General features: G+C 33.4%; 1 protein-coding gene across 3 annotated transcripts in view; it reads right to left on the reverse strand.

Moving 5' to 3' along the window:
• LOC127738886 (steroid hormone receptor ERR2-like) overlaps positions 1-10,004 on the reverse strand; it is a 60,432-nt gene extending 50,428 nt beyond the window's left edge. The window contains exons 1-3 of one of the 3 annotated variants that reach the window (XM_052250358.1): positions 9,884-10,004; positions 4,625-4,691; positions 4,109-4,237 (exon numbers count right to left, since the gene is read on the reverse strand). The gene's annotated coding sequence lies outside the window, so the exon portion shown is untranslated. Of the gene's footprint in view, positions 1-4,108; positions 4,241-4,624; positions 4,692-9,216; positions 9,366-9,883 lie in introns of those variants that run through there. The other 2 variants (XM_052250355.1, XM_052250356.1) reach the window with 2 other exon arrangements.
• Positions 10,005-20,549: the final 10,545 nt, after the last annotated feature.

A 20,549-nucleotide genomic window follows, 5' to 3' on the forward strand; every position in this document is an offset into this window, starting at 1 on the left:
TACCTTATTTTGGTCCCTTTATTTCCAAAGAAGAAAACCAAGGAGGTTTAAGTTTCAACGCAGCCACATGTTTATATGCCCATCACATATTGATCTTGTATAGACCTTATCACTATATTGGAATCGGCAAAACTAAACCTGAGAATTTGCGACACTTGAACTATTGATGTCATACAACAATCACTTTTGCATTGCTGCATACAATATTTTTTCTTATGACCTTAAAATTTCAAGGTAATGTCTCTGATTGCCAGAAGTGGCAGTCAAATAATACAAAGAAAGGGTGTATTTATTTGTTCTTGTGTCAATTCAGAATTACGTGTAGATGTCAGATGTTCATTTGTTTCTTCAATTCATTCATAATATGTCCATGTTTGTATTGTTTATATAAATATTAAAATATACATGTGTAGCTAACAGGATATATTAGTTATGTAAGAAAACTTAAAAGTACATGTTTATCAGATACAAAATTTGTTTTGACGTTTCCGTTTCTACAAGTTTTACAAAAAAACTTCTCCATGTCAACATTGTTAAATAATACCTTTGTCACTTTCTATACTTTTTTAACAACAAACCTTCATCCATTACACAGGAAGCCATGTTTCACTGTCTTGTCAGACACAAATTCTTCGCCTAGTTCAATTACCTATGTATGACGCAACAAGAGACAAAGGCCTATTACAAGAATCCAGCTTGAACAAAGATCAAAGATTATTTCCCCTCCCTTTTTCGGTTCTTTTTAACTACATAGTCATATTTTTGAATGTCTCTCAAGTATTGAGCAATTCCTACTTTTTAATGGAGAATCAAAATCAAAAATTATTTAGGGTATGTTATTGCTAGTGAAATAACAGACATAATTTTTTAATGTATCTTGGTTAGGGTGAAACTATCTCATGAACCTAAAGGCAGAGTTCTTGAAATATTTTTTTCCCTGGTGGTCCTTGAAGGTATAGAACCATTAATTCAGGCCCGTTCGGAAAAAACATACAAGAAAGTAGTACATATTTTAAACAAAATAGTTCCTACACATAGCTGTATCTTTGTCAATAGGTGAAATATTTGGGTAGTTTTGGTATCAAGTTAGGATAAGGTATAGTTTTGACATGAAATGACTGCCACTTTATTTGAACTTAAGACAAAGTAGCCATTAATGCTTGAAATTGCAGAATTTAACATAGAAAGTAATGGGGCTCTGAATTGGTGGTTTTATACCTGAAGAAAATCTGCTGGTCCTCACAATTATTTCTATCGCAAAATCCCAAAATTGTGTCAGTCCTTTGCAAAATTTTGGTGGTCAAAACCTTCGGATCACCACTTTTCGAGGAACGGTCTGAAAGTCTTCAAGACTATATATTAAAGTCAGACTGTCTTGGTACAATTGTTATTGATGAAAGTTGTGTTCTGAACTTCTGGAATTTGGAAAGTTAGAAAATTTATTCATCACAATCATGAAAAGAAAGATACTTTGGAGCTCATTTTAACAAATTACTGCAGGATCACAAAATCTTAAAAAGTTTACATAGATATTAATCTGTCTCAATTTTCACTCGATCTTCAAATGGTTTCATATGAAGAGATTTTAACAGCATATAAATGCATGTATAATGTGTGCACTTTGTATTGAGACTATTACTAAAAAATGCCTGGCCCTAGAATAATTTGAAATCTAAAGACTTTAAACATCTGAATACATACAAATGTACATATATTCAGTGTTCAGCTTTAAAATTAGAATCATAATTATTAAACTTTGTATTTATAACTTATTTTAAAGGTTAAATGCGAAATAGTAATTATTCAGTGTTAAAAATTAACAATATAGGCCAGCTAGTACATGCAGGTACCCAGTATGAGGCCAGTTGAAAGACTGTCCAATTAGTGTGCAAATCTTAAAGAAAATCAAATAGGAAACATTTTTTAAAACATCAATCCATTAAAATTTTCAGCAATTTATTAGATCCTTTAGAAAACTGCTGGTCTAAGACCTTCTGTGTTGAACAATTAAATTTTAAATGAATATTATCTATATAATTATATAAGGAAACATTTCTGTGACATAATGATTACCGCTTACCGATTTCCTAAAAAAAACTCTTAGGCACTGAAACTACTACAAAATATGTTGAACTATGCACATACAGCTTTTTAAAAATCTTTGCATAAACATGTTTATTTTTGTACAATATAAGTTCACGATTCGATGCCAATCTTCTTATTTCAGATGATTAAATGCCTTATTTGAAAATTAAATTGTTTAGTGGTAATGAGATTTCTGCAGCTTATTCTGCAGAAAAATAAAAATCCAAATTAAATAACTTTATTAGTTTTTATACATAATGCATTTCTTATGATGTTTTAGGTCTGAAGATTATCAGTTATATCGTGACCCCAATATCTTGATCATGTACGGTAATGATGGAATGTTTTGATCTTTTTCAAAAATCATATATTTTATAACCGCACAAGTATGAACTTCTATACATAAGAATTTTTGAAAAATTTATTACACAGAAAAAAGGAAAGATAACACTTGAACAAAGATATTTACGTCACCGTAATTGTAAAGACCCACTACAAATGTTAAGTTCAAAAGTGTTCACAATACATAATAATAATTGATGCACTTAAACTATAAAAAAAACATTTAATAGTCAAATGAATGCCACATTCAATTACTTATAATCAAAACTAAGTCACAGTCCTTGTCGAGAAAATGAGTTATTTAAATATATCAGTAGATATTGTCAACCGATAGAAATATTTGCATACAGTAATGAATGCCAAATTCCCCTGGACTGATAATAAATTCTGCTGATACAACTGAACCTAACCTATGTCATAGTATGAACTGTATTAAGAAACCGAATGGTAAATATAACCCAAGAAAAGAATACAAAACAAACAAGCATTCACTTTCAAATCAAATGTTTTTGTGTAAAATCAATGCACTTGATTAGTGTGGTGACGACAGACAATTGCACAGAGATCTATTTCACTATAGAAGTTATACCAATGACAAAATAAAATAGTTTAGTTTATAAACCTACAGAATAATAAGGATAGCAGAAATCACCTAAAAATACTGGACAATACATGTACAACTGACAACATCAACCACGGACACCCTAATATATTCAAATAAATGAGAATACTAATCTTTTGTCACATATCTAATTACATACATGTGTATGCCGGTATATTATTGAAATACATAAAAATTGTAAGACTATATACATGTATAACATGTGCATACAAACACTCAGGATAACGAAACAGAAAGTTTTCAATTTTTCAATCAGTGAATCATTTCCTATACATGTACAATTTATATAGAAAAGATATGGAAAAAAAAATTCATATTGTTTACAAATTTTATTGCTTTTTACCATCACCCAGAACCTAATCTCAATTAAAAATGTGCATAGACTTTTCCACTTTTCAAAACATCTTCACACAGATTCGTTCAAATACAGGAAGGATAGTTTGGTGCTCTGAGGAAAAAAAATAGCATCACAATTACACATTAAGTTTCCAGTAAAGAATAGGGCAAACCATTTCTCATCTTCCCGGACGATTTGTAAATCTGAAGTAAAATTGGCAACACACTATGTGACAAAGGTACAATGAGACCTTTTAAAGAAATGTCTCTATTTCAAGTTTACTAAATTTACAAAACTGACCAAGAGAGTCAATTATTTAATTTCAGATTCCTTCTTCACTAAATAACATATTATAAGATTTATGAGGACCATGAGTGGTAGGCCCTTCATCTAAGTTACAGGCAAAATGAGTCTGTATTATCTTTTGGTAGTTTTCGGAACCATTGCCAGGGGAAACCAGGACCCTACATTTTCAACAAGGATGCAGCAAACAAGAATATATTTATTTAGGCCTTAGTTTTGACCTGCTAAAATATCTTATGACATAATCATGTGAAGGTTATTGCAACCTTTTTTCGTAACATAGAAAACACATTAGGCAAAGTCAACAATGAAATCACAAATACCTAACAAAATAAAACTTCATTCTTTTGACCAGGAGTCATGATCGACACAAAGAAACCTACGAAATAGGAAAATAATCTTGACTTTCAAGTACTTACTGTTTTTTTCTAATTCTTTAAATCCCAAAAGTCTAACTGTAGGCTATTTCACTAAATTTCTTTATACTTTTGATTTTCCAAAATTTCTTTGTGGTGAGGTGGCAAATGTCTGTATTAACTAGTCCTTGTCTACTAAAGACATAAAAGTACATCCTAGTTAATTATAACATGCATTCAAAAATTAAAAATAAACCTAAATGCACATCTAAGGTATAAGTAAACATGATGCACATTTAAGGCATAAACACGTAATTTTCGATGATTTGCTTTGAAGATGCTTTTCATAACACTGTATTTATTTTATCTACAACAATATCTTACAAAACAGGTTATAATATTATTTTACCATAGCCTCTAGATATACATTTAACTTTTAATTTGTAAAAAGTCATTGAAGTGAAAGAAAAGACATAAAACATTGATATAAAGCATAATATAATTTAAAGATGAAATTATAGAGATTCACTACATGTACCTACAGAATTTTCAAACCCGACTACAACCCACTCTACCTACCTTCCTATAAATACTGAGAGTTTGAGAATGCCATCATGTAAAGCTTTGATTAGTTCGGTTCTGCAATCTAAAAAAGAATTTTTAAACGGTTATTCACCATAGCAGAATAAAAGGTAGATTAACATATAATAATCTCTATTAACACAGGTAGACTTATGTATAATCATCTACCATAATCTGTATTCAAATGTATTAAGTTTGCGCTATAGCTCGATTAACTTTATATCGTCCCAGGGCCGACGAGCTTGGTAGCATTAACTTGTAAGGACATGGTCAAGGTCTTCTACAGCTCTAAGCCAAGTCTTCAATAAATCAATACTACCCAACGGTTTATTCAATGTATCTATCCATAATGAGAGAGATCTTTGTATGATAAAAGACTAAATTAAAGGTCTAGATTGATGGGTTTAAGATTAAGGCATCTTCTATTGTACAAAATGTTTATTAAAATTGCTGAAACATATTTAATAATTAATTGATTAAATAGTTTTGAACACATTTAGGCCCCATGAATAATGTTTCTTCCACCAAATTACTGATTTTTCTTTAAAAAAAATCAGATCAGTTCATAGGTCCTAAATTTCGGTTTAAATTTGTGTGTGCTTTAATACTGAGGATTCTACAAGGAACAAATTTTTACTCAAGTTTTTCTACCATATTTAGTAGCTACCTGCATCTAGAATGTTGGACATTTCTACACCTGACTTCAGAACTTCAAGATGTACAATAATAAACTAAGTGTATGGTCTCATATTTTTACAGCTATTGTATATTTATTTTTTAGATAACTTTTTATATACAATGTGTGTACTACATTTGTTTTTTATTGTACCCTTTGTACTGCATACTTCACATTGCCAAAGAGGTTTTATCAAGTGCATACATGTAGGGATTTTGTGTCGCGAATCAATAAACTAAATCCCTACTTTTCCTTGATGTAAATAATTTATCTCATTTTGCAGAGGAAATCATTAAAACTTCTATATAATCAATTTTTGAAATAACATCCTGTTCTTTTTTAAGGCATACATGTTGTAACATAGTAATTAAATTAGAAATTCCTTAATGGATGTTGAAAAACAAAATAATTCTAAAAATAAATTGGCTTACAAACAAAAGTTTCTGGTTAGTGAGGTTAAAAGAAACCAATGTATTGTCTTTAGGCTATTGTGATTTCAAAAACAGTTAAAGGAATCATTCCAAATAGAAATAGCAAAGTTAAAGTTGTCTAGAGTTTCATTTGCTAATTTTAATTTCTCTGTAATCAACAGCCTACATTTTGAATAGGACCTTCGTGGATCCTACATATCCTAATTGCTAACAATACATATCTTGAGCAAATCTGTCCACGTGTTCCTTTCTGAAGAGATCATTTTTGATACCCATAAGTTGTGGTTTTTAATATCTCAGAATAGACAAACTGTACAATGCTGTAGCTAAAAATTTTCAAGACAAGTTCCCCTCAAATTAATCTTATATCAATTGGACCTAAAAGCAGCATGTTCTACCTACTGACCCAAATGGTAACTAAAAGAAAACTTTTCCGACAACATTCAGTGGCCAAAGTCCATACAAAATTATGCAATTACATTCAGGTTGATAATCAGGTATGTCAATACATGTAGGTCAATGTACTCTGTCAATGTACTCCACACTCCAATGTGTTATCTTAAATTTTACCAGATATCAAAAGAAAAGATTCATGGAATCATTAAAAATAGGAGTCCAAGATTATAACCTCTTAAAAAAATTTTATTTACCCTATATCAACAGCTGCTACGGCTAGTTTCCAGTGGTCATGGTGGCAGATCCACGATTTTCAAAAAGAGTGACCCGGAGAGTGAAAAACAAACATCCTTTAGGATCAGCTTTTTCTTTCAGTAAGAAAAATCCATGCAAAATATATAGACCATGAAATGGAATCATGTTGGACAATAAAAACAGGCCAGGCTTAAATTGATGGCTTTTTAGTCCTAAATCTGGAACAGAACTGAGTACAAAAAGACTGAAAGTTTTATGAGGTCATTCAACATAGTGCATCCACCTGACAAATAAATGGTCTCCTGCAATTGGATATGGACTGATGTCATTCATGTCCAAAATCCAAAACAATTTTGTCAAAACAAGCATTATTGACCCTATAGCTATAAAATGTTATTCAGCTTGTGGTCAGTACTATGGCCACGTGATAACATTAATGTCCATCATACAAGCTCTTTTAAACTAGAGTAGATAACCGTTAACACACAAGTAATATTCAAAGTTGTTGCATACTTCTGTTTGTAAAATCAAATGTAGGCCAAAAAAGTGTGTGTAAGGGTTTTTGCTAAACAAAAAATCATAGTCAGTAGGGTTTATTTTTTTACGATAACAAATTGAAAGCAGAGTCTAGCTTGGTCTTTTTCTTTTTTAGCCATGACGTTGTCAGTTTGTTTTCTACTTATGAGTTTGGATGTCCCTTTTGAATTTGATGCGACTGTCAAACAAGTGAGAGGTTTAGCTAGCTATAAAACCAGGTTCAATCCACCATTTTCTACATGAGAAAATGCCTGTACCAAGTCAGGAATATGACAGTTGTTATCCATTCGTTTGATGTGTTTGAGCTTTTGATTTTGCCATTTGATTAGGGATTTTCCTTTTTGAATTTTACTCGGAGTTCAGTATTTTTGTGATTTTACTTCTTTTTTTTTTTGGTAACATTTGCAATCAGTCAATGCACAAAGACAATGAATAACATGATTGTGATCAATTCTGATGAATATTTAGCTACAGAAACTTATGTGTTGTTGAAAATTCAATGGTAAAAGAGTGGCGTAAGATACCAAAGGGACATCCTCATAAAAGCAACACGGTCAGGATCATAGTTCAAAATTAAGTAGGGTACATGAATACAGGAATTAAGATTAGCAGGGCCATGTAGCCCAGGATAATTAATTTCAGACTTTGCCCTTAAACTTTAGCTGAAAAAAATCAATAGTGCTTAGGTCAATCGTTAATGTTGTGGCAAATCGGCAATATTTTTCCCTGATATACACATGAAGCTGTGTTTCTTTGAATTTTAGACTAGTAAAGATTCAAAGCTTTTTTTAAAAAAAACTGGAGTGGAAAATTTCAGGGAAATCTATGTCTTACCCCTTATAACTAAATGGAATGTACATGTATGCAGCTGTGCCAGGTGTAGTGAATTTTGATAACGATTGAATTACATTTTGATAAAAAAAAAATAAAAAAATGGCATGGAAAATTTCAGGGAAACTATGCCTAATAACTATAAGCCTACTGTATTTCTTATTTGGCCTTATATGTACTACAACATATAAAATCACATGCCCAATTCATGTGTCTTTCTAACCACAATCATATTTCCCCATCTCTTCTGTGGTTGCTCATCCAACAAAAATCATCATATATTAAAATGAGAAGCTGTCATACAAACAGTCAACCTTTGTTTAAATACAAATTGTCTTAGTTAAAATCTGCTACAGGTCCATTTAAATACCCGAACAGTCATTATCATAGATACAATATGTCACAATACTAAATTAACTATAGGCTATAGTAGATTATATCATTGCACCGTTATTAATTGTCACTGGATATACCATTGAAATATATTTTGTACATGCTCACAATACTTTAACAAATTGGTAGTGATCATATAGAATAGGGTCACTATGACTTAATTAATTGCATTTCAGCATGTAAATGTAGGGTAGGCTAGCAACCCTTTAGGTGACGGAAGAAAGAAAAAGCGTTTTGGGTGACATCCTTCAGATCTGTTTAAATCATTTATCAAAATCCACTATTGATAACAATAATTTTTAATTATCATTCATTACATTCTGGTAATTGAAAATAAGAAATGTATAATTTTACATTTCACAAGATTCAATTTCAACAATTTATTAAGAACAAATATATTTGTTTTACAACCATCCTGGTGTGGAACTCAACATACAAATTCAGGTACCAACGTTTGACTGGGATTTGAAACCCCAACCTCCCCAAATTCATATATTGATTTATGTGAAAAATCACTACCCATTTAAAAGCATTCATATATTTTTCAATGGAAAATCACAAATCACAACCAAGTTAAATATATATATATATATATCCCACTTATCATGGCATCTTATTTGGACATTAACCACATGGTATCATTCATATTATTAGATAAATAGATCAGAACACAGTCTTAACAGAAGACCCGTCTACTCTACCCATTGGTATGTTACCCCTCCGTGAACTGGAACCCCATTGATATATTTGACATGCCAAAAAAGTTACCCATACCAGCAGCAGGTCTGTGTATACCTTTATACAGGAAGAGACCCCCCCCCCCCCCCCCCCTGAAATGTATGGCAACAGAAAAGTCCATGTCAGATTAATCATACTGATTCAGAAATGATGTCTTTAGATGATTTTGATTATTAAAGGTTGCTTTTCAGGATGATGACTTGTTAATGAACTGAGAAAACACCCTGTTTTGTACTAGAACAGCACACAATTTTTATCCTGAAAGCTCACACTTGCACATGTACTTCAAGTATTAAACAGTTCACAGAATAAAATTTCACCTTACAACTTACAAGTACAAGACACATTATTCGGACTCCAGCAAACCAGTTCAGACTCATGAATTGTGTTAGAATATTATTTCCTATCCTACATAAAACTTTAGCAAGAAAATGTAAACTTCAAGTCATAAAATGCAACCAACTTGAACTAATAAGAAAAATAAACTATTTCATCAGAAATTATATTTATATAAAAATACGGAGATGTGGTGTGATAACCTACATAAAAGATAAATTGTACTTATATACTTTATTTATGGTACAAGGTATTTCGAAATATCACTGCCTTCCAATATTCATTGGTCAAAGTGAAACACACCTCCAGTTATTAAATATATACGGCCTTGACACAACTGCGGAACTTACATGCTCCAAAGTGACGTATGAACCAGGTTAGCGCGACAAATAAAATACATTTATAGTGTATAAAACAATTCAAGGAATTGACAGAAATTGTTTAAATATTCAATAAGAATGTTTAATGTCTGATTTCTGACAACAATTTTCACTTACTTATGTGTGTTTCATATTTTTTCCATTGTTGACAGAAGTCACCGGCTTTTTTTAAATTCACTTGCTTTTCTTATGAATCTCATTCCGTACACCAGTGATATCAACAAAAAGTATAAATTCCTCTTAAAAGAACAATATAATACAAAAAGGAAATTAATTAGTATACCTTTTCATTCATAAATTTGCACAGTTATTCTCCCACTTGCAGCATGCGTTCAACTTCAGACGAACCACGTTGATTATTGACTTGATAGTTGAAAGGTATCCACGCATGCCTTAATTCACTTCCGGTTAGAACCGTGTTATGTGTTCTGCAAATTATTACGAAATTGTTATTGTACTTAATGTGAAAAGCGTTTCCATTTGAATCAAAATCCAAGGATATCTTAAAAATAGATTTGCCAAATATTTTTGTGTAACACGTGTTTAACACGCGCTGTGTTCGTGGCCTGCACTCTATCATTGCACGTGTGCTGTTCTGGACTAAAGAAAAGCGGGAAATACGTTTCGCTTTAAAAATTAAACAAAATATTTCCCTCGCAAATGGATTTTGTTTGTTAGTCTCAGAGGAACTGCTGTCAAAGTTACAGGAGCCTGTTTCTTCCGGTGCTTAAAGGTCCGCCACATCGCTGCAAAGATCTGCAAAGTGCGGAAAAACTGTCATGTCACAAAACTTCAATTTAAGCCCCATTCAGCTTTCCAACAAAACTTATGGTTATCTCGGACCAACATGTTGGACCCAGATGCTATTGATTGAAATACTTACTTTTTATAAAAGTGGGAAAATCTTTGTCACGAGGGAAAACACTGCTCCCACTTCCACTCCCACAAATAAAGATGAAGTATGGTCGGTGCTAGTCCAGATAATATTAAGACGTGTTACTGAATAGCCTTTCAACACGTCATAACAATTTGGACTAGGTCGGTGCCTAATCTGCCGACCCGTTGATCGTTTATAGCTTGGACTTATGGAGTGAGAGACCCATATTCGCCGCATAATTTGTTCATTTCCACTTACATCCGATCTACATTCGAATATTTGGAACTTTTTATGACGGAACTGGAAGGGTTCAGAAATTTAACTATATGAAAAAAATGTTTGATAAAGAAATTATCTTCAAAGTTAAACATTGGTTAATTGTTCTAAAAACGAACGCAAACTCAAGAGGAAATCAAGTTGTTCGTGTACCATGAGGGACACATTTTCGCCGCAATGTATGATATGACAATCCTCATTATCCTGACCAGTATATTGTAAAAACGAATGTTTGAATTAGCTCGAGAGATCATTCCTATACGATTTTTCTCACAAATATTTACTTTAAGACTGCGCATGATTGCCATATAAATCTTACATAATTGTCAAAATCATTTAAAAACACCTGCGTATTTCTCAATATGTGCGAATAACCTTGGAAATGGGGTAAAGAGGAATATCAACAGTTGTAACATTACAAACAGCCTTTACCATCTATTTAGGCAAGTATTGGGTAAAGGCACACACATTTTACAGAAGAAATAGCAAAACGGCGAAAATGTGTCCAAGGCGAATATGCGCCACCCACTCTACATATAACCTGTTATATGTTATATGTGATACCCCTAAATCCGCCTCTGCCGATTATCGTCTTAAATGTTAATCAACACAGTGCAGTTACTTTTTTTTCAATCTGCATCCGATATAACTATTCGTGAGGTAAAATTCGGCAAATCACAACTTGATTACTACAAAAACAATTGGATCTATGATTTTCAAAATGTGAGAGACAGAATTGAATACAGTATACATAGGTAAAAATCAGAAAAGACTTTACCCAGGAACATATATATTGTTAAATATACTGTTCCCAGCTGTACCTGAAACTAAGTTTGATCATAACTTGAAAGAACGAAGTCCTTGGGTCCCTGCGATGACTACTCAATCTGTTTCGATATTTTGTTAAGCTATGACTTGAGATTTCACAACCGAAAGTCACTTTAAAAGAAACCGAAAAATCGGTTTCATTCCCGGCTTTTTGCACCGGCTATATGTATACACTGGGACCATTCAATTGTTATACTTATAGTATAATAGTCCCAGGCCTGTTTCCATTTATATAATTATGAAAGACGCATACGTTTTGTGCAATGCTTTATGTTGTGGATCAGCTTAAATGTAAGAATGTAAGGCACTATAGTAGTTTAACGATGTTCAGACCTCATAAATCCCTTCAGAACATGCAAATCGAGGTTAAAAGCACTGGCACTTGGTGAATGCCCCCCCCCCCTTTTTTTTTTGCTATGTATGCATAGTTTTGTGTTTTAATCAGCTTTTTTAATAAAAATTCCTGAATATTATAGGGTCTTATCCATACAACATTTTACAATAACAGTAGTTTATATATGAAGCCCCTCTATATTCTTATCATTTTCTACAAGCGCAGTTAAAATATCGTAATCTGCACGCCTCCGCACATTTTATACACCATGCATATTTCTTTTAAATCATACAAATTTGGACATGCATCGACTAATCAATGTGGAAATGTTACATATATAATGTTTAAAATGTTTACCCTAATGTGAAATTGCTCAGAGTGGAACGTGCAAAAGTTCGGTGTTGTCATATTCGAGGAAAAGAGGACGGGATTGTGGTGACGACAATCATCCAGTGAAACATATCCGTGGTCGTCTGCGACACAAACATTTCATAACGGTCAACCAATTCGTGATGGCGTCTATAAAACCTTCGAAGGGATAACTTCAACATTACCTCTCAGTGGAATTCTTCTTGATTCAAAAACTTCCTTGTAAGCAGCAACCCTTTATCAAAGAAATCATGAAAGTAAGCACAAGCTCTGGGTTATTGTATCAACTAGGAGCTATATACTCTATGTGCTGGTGCTGCTGGAATGTTGCTACTTAGAAATGGAAAGTTAAAAATTGTGAGGCTTAGATCTAAATCTTCCTTTTGTCCGTAAAATTTTTCTCACCGACACCATTGTCTATTTATAGATATGTCAAGATATTTATAAGGCAAACTTGGCTGTTAGATAATGTGAACATAAAATCTTATGATTTTCAATTTAGTGCGCACGAAACGTGTTTTTGATATTCTGGATATACGCATGCACTGAACGTTCTCCGGATTTTTCTTCTATATTTTACAACAGGGCATATCACCATTCTTTTTTAAAACCATAAAGGAATAGTGGGGGGGGGGGGGGGGGGGGGGGTTATCCCATCCATGCAGACGCAAAATATATCTGTTATGCTTTTACCCATTTGTTAGATTTCCAGTTCATAAACTATGTGATTGAATACTATAATAAGGTTGCAACTCCTTAGGGCAATTCGGTTGGCGTAAGAAGGTTTGGTTTGATTGGCTTTTTATCACGGCTTTCCAGACATTTTATATTTTGGATTTTCAAATATGATGAAGGGCAATTCGTTTGGCATAAGAAGGTTTTGTTTGATTGGCTTTTTATCGCGGCTTTCCAGACAGTTTATATTTTGGGTTTTCAAATATGATGAAGGAAGAGTTAGCGCATGCAGTGGGTTTTTATTCATCCAATCATACTTATGAATTTTAGTGATACTTAACTCTTCGGGGATTCTGTGCACGGACACATAATCCCAAAAAGGGATTGGTAATCACAATAAATAACTAATTTATACATTCTATCTTTAATTTTAAGCAAGGTATCACTCATTTATATTCTGAGATCGCATGTAATTGTAGATTGTATTACCCCCATCTTAGCCTAATTCGGTATATATATATATTGTTTCCGTCATTTTAATTAATTTCTTGTTATAATAATGCACGTTATTTTAGTAACATTTCTGAAGGTAAATATACATGCTCCTCGTTAGGAGAGTTCATCGTAAGAACTATCGTAGGTCTTTTTATCAGGTTCGGTATTAGTAACCGTGTAAGGGGCATAACGATAGAGATCTAGTAGAATTTGCTTTTACCTTTTATTTCTGTTAAATCAGAAATCAGTATAAACCCGTGCTCCTTACAATCACTTCTGCTCAATCAGTTATTCTACGTGAGCGTCTGGAAGGGGGGGGGGGTCCTTTATTTCTGTATTCTTTAAATTTTAAGGCCATGTTTCTTTATTCTTTATACTTTTTGGTCCATTCTTCTCTATTCCTATATTTTATGCCCATTATTCTCTGTTTTGTAAACCCCCATCCACACCCTCCTTCGTGTATCAATGTCCATTCTATTCTTATATACCCTAGTATGGGACCGATCTAGCAACCCAGGAGGACTTGAGAAGAAAGTTCAGGAACTATTCCTCGGACGTAATTTTCTAAAAGACACCTTTCTACCCTCATCTGTATTTTCACAATACGATCAATGCCTACACACCTGTTCAATTTCCCTGTCCAAGCAAGTAGAAAACAAAACTGTTTTCGCTATACAAACTGTACAATAGACATCCCGTTTTTTGGGGTTTTTTTTTTGTTTTTTTTACGAAAGTAAAATTCATTTTGAAATACCATGTGCAGTCACGTAATGAAAGCGTGCATCCTTTATTCTCTTAAAGTTTCTCACGGCTATGGTAATTTTAAGCGAAAACCCCCTGCAGTTGTCAAAATTTTAACAGTTTTATGCTTTGGACAAAGATGATATCAATAACAGAAAAACGATAAAAAAATGACACAGAAAAAAGATAATTACAATGACATAGTGACATGTATATCAATTACAACATCATGTCCTTTATGAGAAGATACTGCTGCGTAATTGAAGAATCATAGTATATATTTACAGTATAATGCAAGAACATATTGTAAATCAAAAAGTGAAGCAAACGTTGTGACACATAAATTAAAATTAGCATTAAAAAAAAAAGAATCCAAAATAGATCAACAGAGTACTTATGTATCAGAAGGCTAATCACAAATTTCAACATCTTTTAGGTCATTTTGTAAAGTCAAAATTTCTGAGTATCAATATAAAAAAAATGTTAATAAAACACTGAATGCCGGTTAAAGATAGGATAATGTCTTAATCAAACTTCTTCAATTTTAATGTTAAAGTATTGTAGTTTTATCTATTGTTATTTTAACTTAGTTGGAAATTGATTCTTTCAACCTTTTTACAGTGATATACCAGACACGAAAATATTTTTTACAGGAATGATTAACACGCGTTTAAACATATCATTGAAGCTGCATTCTCATAAGTAATCGCGAATGACATAGTATATATACTGTTCAAATTTGTTTAACAAAGTTTATGTTGAGCTGATTTTGCATGGAATACCTATTAAATACATATAACAAGAACTCGCTAAATCTTATCTTTGGAACGTGAAGTCAAGAATGCATCTAGACGTAATGCTGCTCTTTAATCCCTATGATAATGAACCCTCGATGGTATATTTAACCGTGGTGTAATTGGAAATATTGTATGGTTTATATATAACACAAATTGAAATATGGAGTCTGCCGTCTACGGTCAAACAGTGAAATATGGAGTCTGCTGTCTACGGTCAAACTTTTCTTCGAAGATAGAAAATAACAGGAATCAATATTTGTTTACAATAGATGTGACTATTTAATACACACGTAAATAAATTTAATATGTGGTTGCCTGTCTATAAGCTAGGTCTATGGGTAGAGATTCATTGGATTAATATGGACACTAATTGATTTATTTTATAATTATAACAATGTCCTGACGTTACTCTTTGTAGTAACCAGTAGCCTACTTTATGTATATAGCGGATGAACCTTTTATAGCCGACCATACGGTATGGGTTTTTCTTTATTGTTGAAGGCCGTACGGTTGCCTATAATTGCTTACATCAACTTCATTTGAACTTTGGTGAATAGTTGTCTCATTGGCAATCATACCACATCTCCTTAATTTTATGTAGGTAGATAAACTACTAACAGCAAAAAATCTCAGAATAATCATCATCAAATGCATCATTTTTTTATGATGATGCAGAGAAAATGATCAAGATGTGCACGCTTGATTGATTGTTGGTTGCTTAACGTCCAGTGGCAAATATTTCATGTATATTCAGGACGGGAACAAATTAACAATAGGTAGGTTCTGTAATAGGGGTGTCCGGGATTAAGTCGGACAAATTTAGACTGCCACAGGAAATGAAGGTATATTGGATAGGGACAGAAATTTAGCCTTGCAACAGGTCACCTACGGACCCCTCAAAGAGTTGTTGCAAGGGTTCTTAACGTGCAAAGAGCGTGGCACTCGGATTTAACGTCCCCATTCTGACCGGACATGGTTGCAAATTTGTACATCCCGCACAGCCAAACGGACGCCCCACTTTGGCGAGGGTTTTATGTGTATGAAGAAGAACAGAAATAACAAATAAGATATACAATATGCAATTGAGAGAGGAAGTTCTCATTTATGTTGAGCTTATTTGCCTTGACAGACACAGACAAAGGCAGCAATAGTTCCGTTTTGCAAGGGTTAAACGTAGGATAGCCAGAGATGCTTTATTAATTGGCAGTGTCATACTCGAAATATTTACTTATTTTTACTTCTATTTGTAATTTCAGTTTGAGTTGTCCCTCTTTATTCATTTTTTTTTCTCAGTTTCTTCACTTTGCCGACTGGTCGACGATCTCGTAATTACTGTGACTGTCACTCTTTTACTCGTTTGATTCTGATGGTGCCTATTTTTCTTCTACATATACGTTTGATTGGCTATTTTGTGTTTACTTTTTTTATTTTTTCAAAGACTTCGATCTCCTTATCTTGAAATATTGCATGGTGGTGCTTCTTTTTCAGAAAAAAAATACTTGGTTAATTATGTTCACGTGTAGTTATACATGATAAAACACTATTCGCTTCATTAAAAAATATTACACTTGAGTCATGAATATTTGTACGTCGCTTTTTGATGTAAGAGAAATAAACTTTGCATATTATTCCATGGTCAAGGAAATCATGATTGGTGTTCGTAAAACTTTCGACTTTCTTTAACTTTATCTTTCAAATCGTTCGACTCTGTGTATTTTGTAACCCTTGGTCAATAACTCAATTCTTTGTAAGCAGCCAGTTCTATCAAGTAAGGCATAGTAGGAAACGCAAACCGTATTCACTTTAAATACACTAGTGAAGCAGGAACAGACTTACCCTTCTGGAGCACCTGAGTTCACCATGAGTACACCTCCAGATTTTGGATGCGTTATTTTTATCAATAACTAGTTTTCTATACATGTATATTATTCTGTTTTGTGATCTTTGTGATTGACCCCTTTGTATCTTCTCTATTTCATTTTAGAAGAGATCGGCTCTCCGTGTCATGCATGGCCTTTTCCGATTCCAATCGTTCTGAAAAGTCTTTGATGACCAATATGCAATATGATAGTTGTAAGTTTTGTATAGAGTAGAAACTCGTTTATAGAGATATTACGATCAGTAGGTGATGTATAATCATGATAATAACTTATTTGGTTGAAAATATTCACCACATTCACCGTACTGCAGGAAAGACACCATAGAATACCTATATCAATTTTGTACTTTTTAACCAAAAGTACTTGTTCGCAGTTCTCAGTTCTAGAAAAATAAATACTATATCTTTGATAATCGGTGTTTTATTTTTTCACATCTTTTTCAGGTACTTAAAAAAAGGTTACACAAAGTTTTATTCATTGGTGTTAAAACTTTGAGGTGTGATCCTTCATTTTGATTTATTATGAATACTGCCTGATTAAGGTCCAGTTACAAATATTCATAAATATTCGAGACTAGAAACCATGATTCAATAAGGTTGGCTCTTCAAAGTAGGTCGGATAAAAGACGGGAAATTTTGAGTGCCACCAGATAAAAATGGCGATATTCTGAATAAAGAGAGTATTAGGTTAAATGGCAGTTTCTATCATCTAACATTGTTTGAACTTTCAATATGCAGACTATTCAAAAAGATTGATTGCTGTTTGCTTGACGTCAAGTGACACTTATCATTGCAATTCATATTCAGGCGAGTGAATGAGCACAATTTGAATAATTAAATATATAGATAGGATGAGCACGGAATCGGTCGATATGAATGCGAAGAGTCAAGCGATTTAAAGGGTTAGAAATTGGAATGTCACAAAAGAAGATTTTGTGGGTATGGTCCGTGAGAAATTTAATTATCTGTGCAAGAAGTCATCTACGGTCATATGATGAGTTCCTTTATGTACAAGGTCATGGCACTCTCAGTAATAAATCATTGTATTATACTATAAGTTAATAAAACATCGTTGTAAACGAAACATTAGAAGTCATAATTTGAGTAGTAGATCTAAAGAACAACTTACCAGATCAGATAGTAACATATTACACCATTGACAAATTTTAGAACAAACATGAAAAGCATTGAGAAAACGACAAACTTATAGACCGTTGGTTTTCCTGTTTGAATTGTTTACACTAGTCTTTTGGGGCCCTTTATAGCTTGCTGTTCGGTGTGAACCAAGGCTCCGTGTTGAAGGCCGTACTTTGACCTATGATTGTTTACTGTTTACACATTGTGACTTAGATGGAATATGTTGTCTCATTGGCACTCATACCACATCTCCTTATTTATATATTATGTCTGACTATCATGAATGAAAAGTATGAACCAATAAAGTATGAACCAATAACCGCTAGAAAGCCATACTATAATATAGAGGGAAAGAAAAAGAGAACCAAAAGGTGCTGAAGGCAAAATCAACATTAAGAAAATGTTTTTCTGCTTTGTATTGATCTGATGAGTTAAGCCCTTTTCGACTGATTTTTATAGTTTGTTCTTATGTTGTACTATTGCACCACTGTCCCAGGTTAGGGGGAGGTTTGAGAGCTCACAAACATGTTTAACTAAGACACATTCTTTATATGCCTGTCCCAAGTCAGGAGCCTGTAGTTTAGTGGTTGTCGTTTGTTCATATCTGTCATATTTGTTTTTCGTAAATTGTTTTGTTATAAATTAGGCAGTTAGTTTTCTCAGAAATCGTTTCATATTTTTCATGTCGGGGCATTTTATAGCCGACTATAGTTATGGGTTTTTCTCATTGATAAAGGCCGTACGGTTGCCTATAATTGCTTACATCCACTTCATTTGAACTTGGGTGGAAAGTTGTCTCTTTGGCAATCATACCACATCTCCTTATTTTCATATTATATAAGGTAAGGTTTTTCATAGATTTAGCAAGGGCGTCGAATGCGATGAAGCTATAGTAATCTGAATTGTTTTGGGAAAAAAAAGATATGTTGGAGAGTTATTGTAATCCGTGCAAAAGTGTGGTACTCTTACAGCACAAGCCATAGGTTTTAAGGACTTTTAACATCCCTAATCTGACTAACGTCGCTGTGTATTTATACCACCAGGACTCAAAAACAGATCCCCTTAACATTGGGCTTACACTAATTTAGTGTGGTCTTAACTTTTGCAATTGAGACTGCAAACATTCGGTCATCTTGTCTGTTTAAAAGTGCTATTGGTTCAATATGATTACTTTTAAGTACAGCTGCCAGTATTTGAATATACGATTTACTTTCAGAAACAATGAACATTTTTAGTAGGCTACAATTTATGATAATTAGCTTGTCACAGTCTCCACAAGTATAAAAGACAACAATACAGAGGTACAAGTAAATTATCATAAATGCAAAATTTGACTATCTTAACAGTTTTAAATTGTTCTTTTTTTCCATATGATTACGCCAAAATTAGAATGTTCGATGACATAATTTAACACCAGTAGATCAAGTACATTTAGCTTGCTTGCAGAAACTGGAAACACTCTTAAATATGGTATAATTTATGATAATTTGCATGTATCAAGGTTTTGTGGTTCTTTATACTTGTATAGAGTTACACTACTAACAAGGTGATTGATTTAAAAATTATTCTTGTAAATGTTGAATCATGGAGTGCAAACAGGATGATGTCTATATATTTAGAGTTTTAACCCTGATTTACAACCCTATTTAGTACCGATTGATTTGTGTTTGCATGACGTCCAGTGGAAAATATTGTATGCATGTTCAGGAAGAAAACAAATAAACAATAAGTACAATAGGTATGTCATGCAATAGGGATCGACCGCTTGGATGAAGGTCGGGAAATTTGGACTGTCACCGGAAAATGAGGGTATATTTGATAGATTGAGACAGAAATTTAGACTTGCAACAGCCAAGCTATGGGCCCTCAAAGAGTAGTTTCAAGGGTTCTTGACTTATTAACGTCCCGAGAACGCGATATTCTCTTTACACGTGGCATTCAGTGGCGGATCCAGAAATTTTCATAAGGGGGGGGGGGGGGGGGGGGCCCACTGACTGCCATTAGAGGGGGCCCGCTTAGTCATGCTTCAGTGATCAACCAAATTTTTCCCCCAAAAGGGGGGCTCGGAGACCCTGCCCCCCCCCCCCCCCCCCCCCCCAAATCCGCTTCTGGCATTGGATTTAATGTCCACATTCAATCTAATTAAATTGGTCCACTTTCTGACTTGACGTGATTGCGTATTTATACATACCGCACAACCAATGGTTTTTCTGCTGTTTGGAAGAAGACCTAAGTGAACATATTTCTATTCCCCTGTCACACACGGGGCGTATCCTACACAGTTTAATACATTTGGATTAACCTTGAGATATTTCGGAGTATGTCATCCAAAATCACCATCATTTACCCACAGGCACTTGTCTTTGAAAATAATGACCAATATACTTTTATACAACACTTTAAAGTATGTAGGTTTTTTTTCAAAGACAAGTGCCTGCGCATTTACCGTATGAAAAATAACAACAAAGAGAGCTTTTCAATTGGTGTTCTTCTATGCTTCTAAGCATATCAGTTATTTATTAAGCATGCAACATTATCACT

The sequence above is a fragment of the Mytilus californianus genome, unplaced genomic scaffold, assembly GCF_021869535.1.
Source record: "Mytilus californianus isolate M0D057914Y unplaced genomic scaffold, xbMytCali1.0.p SCAF_4, whole genome shotgun sequence".
Taxonomy (NCBI): Eukaryota; Metazoa; Mollusca; class Bivalvia; order Mytilida; family Mytilidae; genus Mytilus; species Mytilus californianus.